The 12,315-nt window shown below is 39.2% G+C and overlaps 1 protein-coding gene across 3 annotated transcripts in view; it reads right to left on the bottom strand.

Moving 5' to 3' along the window:
• SLC23A2 (solute carrier family 23 member 2) overlaps positions 1-12,315 on the bottom strand; it is a 63,450-nt gene that overhangs the window by 37,105 nt on the left and 14,030 nt on the right. The window contains exon 1 of one of the 3 annotated variants that reach the window (XM_042801317.1): positions 5,233-5,334. The exons of the other annotated variants lie outside the window; for them this stretch is intronic. The gene's annotated coding sequence lies outside the window, so the exon portion shown is untranslated. Of the gene's footprint in view, positions 1-5,232; positions 5,335-12,315 lie in introns of those variants that run through there. 3 annotated transcript variants of the gene reach the window in all.

The following is a 12,315-nucleotide window of genomic DNA, read 5'->3' as shown; positions in this document are numbered from 1 at the left end:
TGGGTGAGGCAACAGGTTGTTGGGGCTTTTCAGTTTTTTGTTTTGTTTGTTTGTTTTTTTTTTTAAAAAAAAAAAAAAAACAAAAACAAAAACAAACCAACATCCATTAGAAGAGACAACAATTTGTCAGGTGCTGTCAGACTGGCAGCACCACAACTGGGAAGCAATGCTGTGTTCAGAATATATTGTCCATACTGTAAAACTCATCCCCCCACATTTGTAATAAGCAGAGGTAGAGGTTAACCCTTTGGAAGAGGCTTACTCTGGACCTCAGCCTCCACCATTGTCACACTGCCTCTGAACTGTGAAAATTACCGTTTTTCCAAAGTGTAAGAAAGATGCAATTTTTTTTTTTTTTCCCCAGAAGCTTTAGGATGGAAGCAGCTCTATATACTTCCTTATTGGACAAACTCAAACCAAACTTTCTAAATTCCAACTGGATCTCAAATTTCTATCACCTGAGCCATGGCCACCATACAAAGATGTTACCCAAAACACGTTAGATTTTCCATACTGATTTGTGCAGCTGCTTTGAAAGGTCAGGAGACAGCTGACCCAGCATAAAGCTGAGCAGATAAACATGAGCAATAGGCACAAAGTCTGAACACAGCTTTAGTGGCCTGATTTAGTGCTTTGCATGATGTGGCTGCAGCATTTTATAACTGGTACCAGGTCTCCTAAAATCACAGCCACAACCAGAAGCCGCTGGACAATCACAAATGTTTTACTGCTCTATAAATTGGCAGAACTGTCTGCAAAGACAGATGAAAATTGGCTACCTTATAGTTGTGGTTTGCTGTACTGCTTTCCATCAGACACTAAGTTCTACTGGAGGAGGTCTAGGACACAAGTAAACCAGCTGGTGAAAGAGTTAAAAGGAAAATCCTAGCTAGTCTGAAAGGTAAATGCATTCCCTCCTATCTCATAGCATAGTAGAAGTGTCAGACAGAATTAACTAGTTAATCAGTAGCTCTGGTCCTCTTCTCTCCATCTCTACCATGGAAAATCAGGAACTGACCTACATTTGGTGGCCTCACACTGCTGTGCAAGGGAAATATTCACAAAGGAAGCACAGCGGGCGTGGTTATAAAACAAGCTGGCGATGAAACAGCACATTCTTTAGAGCGCACTGATGGAAAAGCTCCCAGGAGGACTACTGAAGGTATGCCACCTGGTACGCACATGTCGCACCGCCCCGAGGAAGGAACAGTGTCAGATCCAACCCAGGACCTTTCTGGCTTTTACAGATGGCTGAAGAGCCTGGAGAGCTCAGTCTGTTGCTTACACTAAGGAGATTAGAATCAAATTAAGGTGACATCTTAATTACAATCTTCAGTTCATTATTTGTAATTAGCTGTCAGAATCATGTGAATACCAACAACCTTCTCCTGCAAGCAGAGGTGACACTCAGCCAGAAGTTGTCCAACCTTATGTCAGCCGAGGTTAGCTTCACCTCAATTTTAAATAAATTCAAAACACTTGAGGCGAATAACCTGAACTGCAGCAGTATGTCTGGAGTTCCACCACCTCCAATTGCAGTTTCAAGTGTTTGGCATCTCTGAAGCTCAGGCACATAATGTGTTTAAATACAAATCAAGACATTCCCTACATCTGAGATTACATTTTTGGCAATGGACACATGACAGAGATGTGGAAAGGGACTTGGATTCCCTACACATCAGGATATTTTATTGTTAAGATGTACCATGTCTGAGCAGAAGATAAAATCAATTTTGAAATCCACTTCAGTCAGTCAGTACCCAGTACTGTGAGCACTGCAGAGCTGTTTCTGGAGAGGACATGCTGTAGACTGCGACTGAAGGTAGATTCTCAGTTCCTGTAGCGTTGGACAGTTAGGAAGAATTTAAGCCAGTAACAAATGCACCACATATACTTTTGTTTAGTTTAAAAAAATGCATTTAGGCCAAGCAGCTAATACTACTCTATAGCATGAGGGACATATTAACTGCATGCAGCGGGACAGAGCTGCTTCCAGTTTGGTTGCCAGCCGATGTTCACCGAGAGACACAGAGAAGGGGGACAGGCAGACACACGGCTTCCATCAGCACGAGAGTATCCAGGGAGATGCAGATGGCTGCAGAAGGCGGCAGGATGGATGCCAAGAGATCAGGGAAGTTTTGAAAGAAACTCCTCCACTGAAACACTGTACCAAACTGATTAGGGAAACAGGAGTGCTTCTGTGCTTTCAAGACTGGCAATGCAGACAATTAAGGAATTTCGTGGAGGCTCCAATTAGACAAGTTTACTTACAGGGTACAGCTACCCCTGGCTAGCCACACAGTTCAACACAAAAGCAAGGCAATTCCCAGTTAATTATGGAATAGCAGCTTTCTCCAGATTGCTACTGGCTGTAGTTATGGCCCTCACGCAAATTTTCTGTACTGATTTTCTGCCATTACGGTATTAAAAAAATCAAAGACTCCTCTTCCTGTTACTAGAAACACCTTGTCTTCTGTGGATCAGATGGGAGCTACAGGCACTGTGGTTTGTATTTATACGCGGCCTCACTTTTAGAAATCCTGAGTTATGCTATTTTTAATACCAGAAAAACCTTAGAACAAGATTCCCCCTTTCACTCTCCTGCCATAGCGGTTCACATCTGCTATTTAACAGCATAAATACAGTAAACCTGAGAAACATGCTTGAGAAATTGTTAAAAATGAAACAATACATTATCAAGGAATTTTAATATATTAATGACCAAATTACAAGCCATCAAAAGAGTAGCAACTTTGCTACTCAGAGCCATCCAAGAAGTTGCATGATGTTTTCCTACAAAGCAAAAAGGTCCTCCCCATTTCAAAGACTTCATCAACAAGTATCTCATCAGCGAGGCTAATAAAGCCCAACAAGTACTTAACATGATGCAATCAAAGTAGCTTCGTGGTGCTGGCCACGAGTATTCTATCTCCAGATTGGTACTTGGATACGGTGCCCGCGAGGTCCTCCACCCCACAAACAGCTCCAGATATGGAGGTGTGCCCAAAGGGCATTTTTTCAACCTTCCAGGGCATTATGACCATCTTACAGACATGAAAAAAAGCTGCACAGCACCCGTGCTTAATCTTCTGTTGCTACATGTAAAAACTATCTTCCCGCTTTAGTCTTAAGTAGAGCTTTTCCTCAGGCTCTTTTGAGACTGAGCTTCTTTGGTCTGAAAAATACTTGTGATAGGTCTTTACCAGGCATCTCCTGCACCAAGAGTTCCTTCCCATGAAATGAAACTGCACTGAAATGCTATCACATCCTTAAATACTAGAGAAGATTTTCCCCCCTCCACTCAAGAGAAATCTATACTTAAAAGAAGAAAAGTATACTTCAAATTCCTAACACAACACTATACAAAAAGACATAATTTCTCTTTACCTGCAGCAGAAGCAGAAAAAGTATTGCTATTTTAAATATGCTCAATTTTCCTAACATTTAGGTTTTAAAAAACAAATTGATGGGCATTTTAAGAAGTTTCGGTCTTGAGTTAGTTTCTCACTTCACTTCAAAGTACATCTTCAAAGCACAAACATATTCTTTCTTTGTAGGCACTAATGAATTTTTAAGTAGTTGGTATTTTGACTGCCATCCAGAATAGTATGTCTTAACAACTGACCAACGTTATTAGGGCATGTCTACACAAAGACACACAGGAAAGTTATGCCGAGCTCAAACCTTCCGTTGATTTAAAGCACATTAGCTAAATCTCATTAACTTCCTGTGTGAATGAGCTTGTTGAGAAGAGGACTTAAATCCAACTGAATGAGATGTTTAACAAAGGAGCTCACAGCTTTCAAAAACTACATGTTTGGTTACCCAAATTATTAAAAAAAGTTTATTCAGGCTGTGATTCTAAACAAAAATGTCTGAAATATTAGTATATCCAGTAAGTACAGGTCAACCTGAAGGTGCATTCAGTCAAAAACATTGCTGGTCAGGCCATTCCTCGCTCATCTTTCACCCCAATATTCTCTCATTTTAACGTTCCAATAGGCATCAGTTTTTCCAAATTCCTGTGCAGTGTATGAACCACCCTCTACAGGAGATCCCATCAACATGTACACATTAACAGAGTCCTAATGAAAGGCCAAGAAAGAAGAATGCAGTCAAAGCCATGAGATTACATTTCAAAGAATTGCAAGCAAAATCTAGGAGATAACAGTTTTACAGCTTGACATCAAGTGACTGGTATCAAATGACACCTGAAGTGTTTGAGATAGCAATGATGCTCACGGTAAATAAAAATGAACCAGTGTATCACTGTTCTTTATAAAACACATCTCTACTTTATAGTCTTACTTGTAGCACAGTACACCTCTCAATGTTTATGGTACACATTAACTTGATTTATAATAGTATACAGTCCTTACAGTCTCCCTGTGGAGCATTAATAATCTAAGAATTCAGATACCTCCACATTATTATGGATGTTAATACACAGTTCATTAAGCTCCTTCACAGCACTCAGAAAGCAACCTGAACACACACTGCTTCTTTTCTCAGCTTGCTTTGTACTTCTACTTGGCACTTTGATGAAAGCTACTTTTTTTCCAAGACCTTAATCACATTAAAACGAAGGTGAAGTTAGAGACTCATCTAGGAAAAATTCCATTTATTAAGCAAATCAGGGTGATGTGCCAACTTTTTCAACTCTGAATACGAAGCTCCTTTCCAAAGGGTTAGGCATTCCTATGTCTATTTTTGAAACAGATACTCACTTCTTGCTGAAAGAGAACAAATTTAATCCAGTAAGCAATATAAAACCAGTAACTTACACACTTGAAAAAGTTTATGCTGCGTTATCTATTAGGCTTGTCTTGAAACAAGTATTTCACTTCCATTTAACATAACTTAATAAAAGATTTGAAAATCAAGAAACTTTCAAAAACTAACCAAGATGCTGTACTTTTGGGATCAAGCATTCTTAAAAATCTCTTTTTTACTACAAAAACCTCACATAAATGTCTCCCATTTTAAAAATTAAAAGGAAGCCAAAGTTTACAGGTAAATAGGAAAGAGGATAAGTACTTTTAAGTCTCTCTTTAAAGTGAGAACAATTTTAAAATTAAAAAATTAAGTTCTCATATCTTTAAGATATAGAAACTTAGTCATTAAAAAGCTGAGTTTATCAGGTCTATGCTTTCTTACTTAATAGTGCCCACAATAAAGAAGTTAACTTTTGTAATCATCCCCATCAACATCTGAATTCAGAGAGGCTCTTACCTCCAGAAACCTGTACCAACTTCTAGAGACAGCCTCAGTCAATCTCTCCACTGCCTTTCTTCCAGCCTATGCTCAGTGGAGCAGTTCAAGCTGCAAGCTGCAGCCTGAAAGGATGCAGACATACCAGAGCAGGATTTTTATAATCTGGTTGGGCTCACTACATTGTATAACTGTACTGTGTCCAATCACAATCTCTGCACGTTACACAACGGCTGAAATGCAGGAAGACACCACACGGTCATAAACTGTTACTACACGCCTCTGCCATAGTTACGAAAAGTGAACAGACCGTGTCTCTGAGTAACAGCAGAGTGCATACACATCAGCCCGAACAAGGAGGTTCAAGTGCTTTACATAACCTGCAACACTACAGGGAGAAAACCCAGCTGGAGCCCCCAATATTCAAGTTGCATAAATATTTACAGGCCTGATTCCAGCAGCTGTAATCAGGATTGGGATTTTCTTCACCAAGTTAGCATTTCCAGAAGCCTCTGCTGTGCAGCTTGCCTGGAAATATTTTTATTAGCAATTAGCCAGTTTTCAAGAGGTCCCAGATCTCAAAGCTCTGTTCAGTAAGACAAGGTTTAGCAATCCACAACCTCACCAAGAACTGAAAACACACAATATAACTCGTGCTGGGCTCATTCACTTTCCTAACGTCAAACACTGCATAAAAGTGACGTTCAGAGCCACGGAGGAAAGTGAGATGGAAAGGGAGGCAGGAATAGAAGAGAGAGACTTGAAACAACAACAAAACAATGTGCAGTCCTTCCACATGAATCTGTTCTTCTCTCCCTGACCTGTCTCCTTCTGCAGGAGGACACAGCACTGTCTTAAGGCTGCCCTTACACTTCTGAATATCACTTTATAATTCGTCACATCACAGGCCCTGCCTCAAGTTATCGTTTTCCATCAAGTCTGTACACCATCCCCTTACCCCACGAGGGAAGCTGCTATGCAGCAACCTCTCCAGATAGATGATATGCTTGCAGCATTAATAACACCATCACTTCTAAAACTGATACCAGAAAGTACCACCCAACTACTAGATGCTGCCCACATTTCTAGGCAATGTCTCTGATACTTGGGTGCAACAGAGCTGGCCAAGAGCAGAGAGCTTGAGGGCAGAATAATGAGCTCACTTTACCTGAAAGGCACCTTTTGAACCCAAATTTGTGGAGGCCAAAGCCAGGCCGATGGCGCCATCTAGCTCCGTTCACTTAATGAACAAAGTTAGCATTACTCAAGACTAAAAGTTTGTCATGCCTGCTTAATTGTCAAGACCTGAAAGCTGCAGATCATCAGCAGATCAGAAATCGGCATGTGCTTGTTCTTGCATTAAAGAACTAACTACTGAATAGGGAGTGTTTAATTGAAAGCTGACACTTATTACGTGCAATACTCTTTATTCATCATTTACTAAGAATGCATGGAAGAAAGCCAATTATCTCCAGTGATTATTTTATGCAATGTGTGCGTACATAAAACCACATTATGTTCCAGCATTTAGTCTCCACTGCAAAGATATGTTGAAAGGTTTCCTCCTCTACTTGCTCCTTTCCCAATTAGATTCCTTCCTTTGCTCTTTTACTTCTGAATTCCAAATGTTTTCACAAACAGAAACATCTTCTAATTTCAATGTGGAGAAAGTTTACGGTCCTTAATGCAAGCATCACCACATCTTAAGACCATAAAATATAAACTACTGTACCACAGGTCCACAGACTGCCTGCACAATTACTCAGCTACAAAACTTTTGAGGAATATGCTAGAAATGATTTTAGATTCAAGGCATCTGATGTGCTCACAGGGAGCTACAGGAGTAAGTGATCAGTGGCAAGAAAAAGACATACGGTTTTGAAAGAAATATGCCATCTGCTTTTACTCCAATGACCAGAATTTATTTTTAAATAGCTGCCAGGGACTCAAATACTCCTTGCCCCGAATATCACAGTTCAAAGTATAATTGAGTTCAACACAAGTAACATTACTTAAGTATCCAATTAAACAAGACTTGTCTATTTACCTTACTATTAAAACTAATCACTCCAAAGTTCATCACTGGTGAGCGGAGAATTTCATCATTCAAAAGATTTCTGATTACTTAGTATTTACACCAAATAATTTAGTTTAAATAAACCACCTACTAATCTGGATGCCTCCTCTTAAAACCCAGCTTCCATGATTGACGGTCTGGACAGATCTAATCACATATTGTTTGGTTAAAATTCCTTGCAGTGAATAGGTACTTAATCACTGCCACACTTGAGATGAATGTTAATTCAAGATATAACTCATGACTACTGTTTCAAGACAGTGGAATATTTTACAGTGCATCTTCAAACTCCATAATACTGTGAAAGACAGACAGGGATAAACAGATGAGAAGCTCTACGTATTGCTGCACTTTATTGATAGAAGTGAAATCACAGTAGACAATTTATCTTGCTCTACTTCAATGCAGGAAGCATTGTCATGATGATCCTACAGAGCTAGCCATCATTTTTATTACCTGCTTAATATGTGAAATTTAAACTGATGGGAGCATTTCTCTTGCTTAAGCATGCTACTCCTCAGAGGAGTTCACTTCTGATTATTATGAGAAAATCCAATTTTTTGCCACCTTCTCAGACATACAGTATTCAGTTTTAGGATGAAAAAATACTTCAGAGTGCCCTAGTCAACTTACAAATGTTTGCTGTTAGACACACATTGGTAAACTAACTGACAAATTATGGGCAATGTTCTGAGTCTGAATATTCTGAGGCCATCCTCCCTAGTTTTGCAGCACTCATGAGTCAGGATGAAATTCTTCTTTGAAGTCACCTATTTCCGCTATACAGGAAACAGAAGCTTGTGTATAGGGATGGGACACAATGGTTATCTCATATGATCAAACCCGGTAATAATATGATCCAGCGACTGCAGCACCTGGTAACTAAATCTCTCCTTTGAACCTTCATATATTGCCAGGTAATAACAAGAAAAACACACAACATGAAAAGGCAAGTCTGATGCAGTCACTGAAAACTGTTAAGAAGTTCTCTGTTCCACACTTATCTAAAAACCCCAACACACCAACCTGTTCAAGCATAGCAGATGCCTCACAAATATTCAGCTGTTGCAAGGCACTCTTCTCAGAGCAACGCTGCCAGAAAAAGGCACATCATCTTTGTGAGAACATCTTGTTTCATCAGGAGGGTGACGTGTAGGATACCTCATTTATGAGGGCCAAATGAGTCTCATGACTAATTTTTGTAGCAATCTCCTAATTTAAGTATTCTTCCTACCAAAGTTGTAACAAATATGTAATCTTTTACATCAGTGAAAAGATTCGATTTATACAGCAGACTCTCATGAACGTCTTCCAGAATACACTTAACATAATACAGCAAACACAAGAAAATAGCATCACATACTAGTAGAATAAATAGATCCACTTCCACCCACAACTTGGAACAGCAGAAAGACTAAGCCATTAAGTTTGATCTTATAGAGACATTTATAAATCCATTGAATTTTAAATTCCTTGAAAAAGCACTTACCAGAAGATATGCTTTAATATGAAAACATCTACTGTTCTCTTCCTTAGTGCTGTATTAAATATACACAAAGAATTACTGAAATTGCTTTGAAAGCTTACCATTTAATTCAATGAGCAATGCATAGTCTTGGGTACTACTTACACCATTAAAATGTACATCCCTCTCATCTAACAGAAAAGATATCTAGAGGCAGTCCACATTAAATAAATCCCACTTTTCCAGTTAGAGAATGCAGTGCTTTGTGCTCAACTTCCTTTCTTCTTAAATCCTGAATTCAGTTACAGCTTCTATTACAGTGTTTCTTAGAACTTTTCCTGCAACTGAGTATTTTTAAATGCTTGAAAGAAAAAACTAGGGTCTGAGATGTACATCAAAGCAGCCCGACGGTTCTTCTATGTAAAGAAGTAATTACAAGATGGAAGTGCCTTTAAAAATACCTATGGCTGATTTCTGGACAAGAAATAAGAAATCATTTTAAAGGAAAAACAACAACAAAAGAGTAGTGAGACCAAAGCCATATACTCCACAGACACAGATCAAAGTGCTTCAAAAATTAATGGAGAAGGAATGTGCTTTTTGTGACCTGTTATTGCACTCACCATGTCCATAAACTAAGTTAGGCATCTACCTCTTTCCCAGACCTCCAGATATGCTTGTAATTAAAGGCAAAAGCTCAAATCATTTTTCTTCTAAGAACTGACAAAAGTAAAACCTGGTTTTTGGTCAACATAGCATCATGGAAGGTTGCTGACTGCAACCCTCAGAGCATCACTAACTTCATGTATTCCCAGATGCCTGGGGAAACACTGTCAACCTCAACATACACTTAGAAGGCAACAGTACACAGCCCAAACTCCAGTATGCAATAACTCTGCCAAGGGAACAACACAAAACTGACCTAATAAACCTGAGTATCTAATAACCCTACACCTAATAAGCTACAAACAGGAACCACAGTTAAGACTTCACATCTACAACTTTGATTTCTTCATTTATCAAACATCAGACCACAGAAGCACACCCTAGGTGCACTCATGGGTTTTAGCCAAGAGCAAAAACCCATCATCAGCCCAAGAGCTTTTTGACCTATTCAGTGCTGCAGATCACAAAGCGGACTGGATATGCAAATTTATATACTAGGTCTAGACTTGAAACAGCTGTTGATGGTATCTGCTAAAATTGCAATTTTGTAATTTTAATACTTTCACATTATTTTGCTGTTACCATTTAGTTAGCACACTTATGTTTTCACTCTCTTTCCCCCTCTATCTATCTTATTTTTGAGACTGCAAATAGTTTCAAAAGTGCAGGATAAATCTCCGAAACTCCATCAGACTGATCTTGCTACAGGCTGTACAAAGAATGTAGGAAGTTCTATTCTTTAGTTGAAGTTGCTGTTATTCTAATTTTCTAAAGGCAAAACAAGTTTATACAAAAACCATTCATACAGTTTTGAACTCAGTACACCATTTACTTATATGCCTAAAAATCTACCTGCACTAAATAGCAAGCAGCCAGGTTGAAAACTCTTAGCTGCAGGACTACATGTTTTAAAACTGGGGGAGAAGGAGCAGATAGCCATACTTCTGCTCAGCGATCCTGGTATCTCGTGCACGGTTCAGTAAGCAAACGGCAAATGCAGCTTCACAGCACTGCCCAACTGCACCAGCAGCAGCAACTCCTCCTCCCACCCATCCCAACCTCCTTCATCTGAAATTAAAAAAGCCCTTTTAATCTTCAAAGCATGGCCACAAGTCAATCTCAAATTTAGCACACTTCTTAATTTTCTTTTTAATTATCCAGTTGGGAGAGTTATGCCCTCCTTGCTCAGTGACCTTTCACTTCTTCAAGATTATTTCAAGAAATCTTTCCTGGGAATAGTCAGCAAATTTATACCACTTGCAGAGGAAATGTTTCAAGGCTTCCAAGCGCTGAGGGGGAGAGACAGCATGATTCTTCATGCACTTTTGTGGAGGCAGCCTTTGCTGTGTTCCACAGCACCCTCAGTTCTGCAGGCCAAGTATCTTTTGGCTTCAGGCTGCTGACTGCTGTGAGCGCAACCCTGACACACCTGCTCAAATAACTGCCCAGAATTAAGTTGTCACCATGGTAGATTTTAGAGCCCCCTGAGTCCTTATGTGGAGCCAACCCCCAAAATGGCAAGGGAATTTCGTTCTGCTGGAACTGGCAAAAGGCAGGGCACAAGCAGACTATCTATTGGTGCCACAGAGCAATAGTAGATGCTATTACTAATTATATTGGCAATAACAGAAGCTATTATTACTACCAATAACTGTTGACCAGCTGTTTGTCCCATGAGTTTTGGTCCCTAAGCACAGCTTGGTTTTCCATAGCCATAGCCATGGGGAAAAATTAAAAATCATTAATGACAATAATGACTTAAGTTGAACCAGCACTACTCGCACTCTGCCCACATACTAACCAACTGTATGCAACCCTGCATTTGATTCCCACATGTTAAGCCAACCAATTACTAATTCATTAATTTCACAACGAGCCTGCAAGTGTTTATAGAGACAGGCTTGAGTTTAACCAGACTTGCTGGTTGACGTCCCATACTCCTGTTTCAGGCAGGCTTAGGTGAAAGTGTTTACATGCACAGCACTCATGATCTACTTCCTTATAAACCTGCATTTGTACATCTTGCTCACGGCTCCAGAAGTTAATGCGGCGCCACCAGTTGAGTCCTCTGACTCCAAAGGGACAATTAGTAGAGACAGGAGGTAACTAGGACCTGTCGAAACCCAGCTGACATCTAACCTGTAAGTCACCTAACATGTTACCACGCAGAGATGCAAGATGTAATTTAGTCCCATAGCTTTGAAGATTTTTCTCCATACGTAGGCAGTTAATTAAGAATGCATTAAATATATATTAATGCATTAAATATCCCTGCAGGCAACAAAACTGTTGAAGAATGCTAAGTGAATTCTTCTCCCATTGAAGTGACAGAAATGGAACAGTCCACTTAATACAGAACCAACTGCTCAGGAAAAGCACAAAAAAAATGTAATGTTTTGACAGAGTTCAAATTATTTATAATAATATTTATGCCAACTATAGTTTATTGAAGGAAGCTTTTTCTTTTCAGCAAGACATGCCTTTTACAAAAAAAGTATCTTAGCAACATTTAGTGGAATACTTTTTTTGTGATTTTTGCCAGTAAAACAATCCTTTTTTAGTAAATATATGGTGGTTTCAAGATTGTACCTTCCTGGTTCCATCACCTTCAGGGCTCTTTTGCAGATATATAGAAGTATAGCACTACTTTAAAAAAAAATAATCGCAATTATTCTTACTTAATTGGCATTGCTTAAAAATGTGAGAATTCTTTGCTGCTTCTACTTGGAGTAATACCATTTAGGCATACATTTTGCCCTCAAACAAAATTTTCCATTTGAATAATTAAGAGAGGAAAAGACCAATACAGATAGTCTCCTTTGAAGGTACCCACATGCTGTGCTGCCTCCATAATAAATCTATTACCTGCCATTCAACAAAACATTATCTGTCACAA

This window comes from Tyto alba, unplaced genomic scaffold (genome assembly GCF_018691265.1).
Source record: "Tyto alba isolate M040663 unplaced genomic scaffold, T.alba_DEE_v4.0 Super-Scaffold_34, whole genome shotgun sequence".
NCBI classification, from domain to species: domain Eukaryota; kingdom Metazoa; phylum Chordata; class Aves; order Strigiformes; family Tytonidae; genus Tyto; species Tyto alba.
The sequence above is the reverse complement of the archived record's forward strand: the minus strand, read 5'-3'. Positions and strand labels throughout refer to the sequence as shown.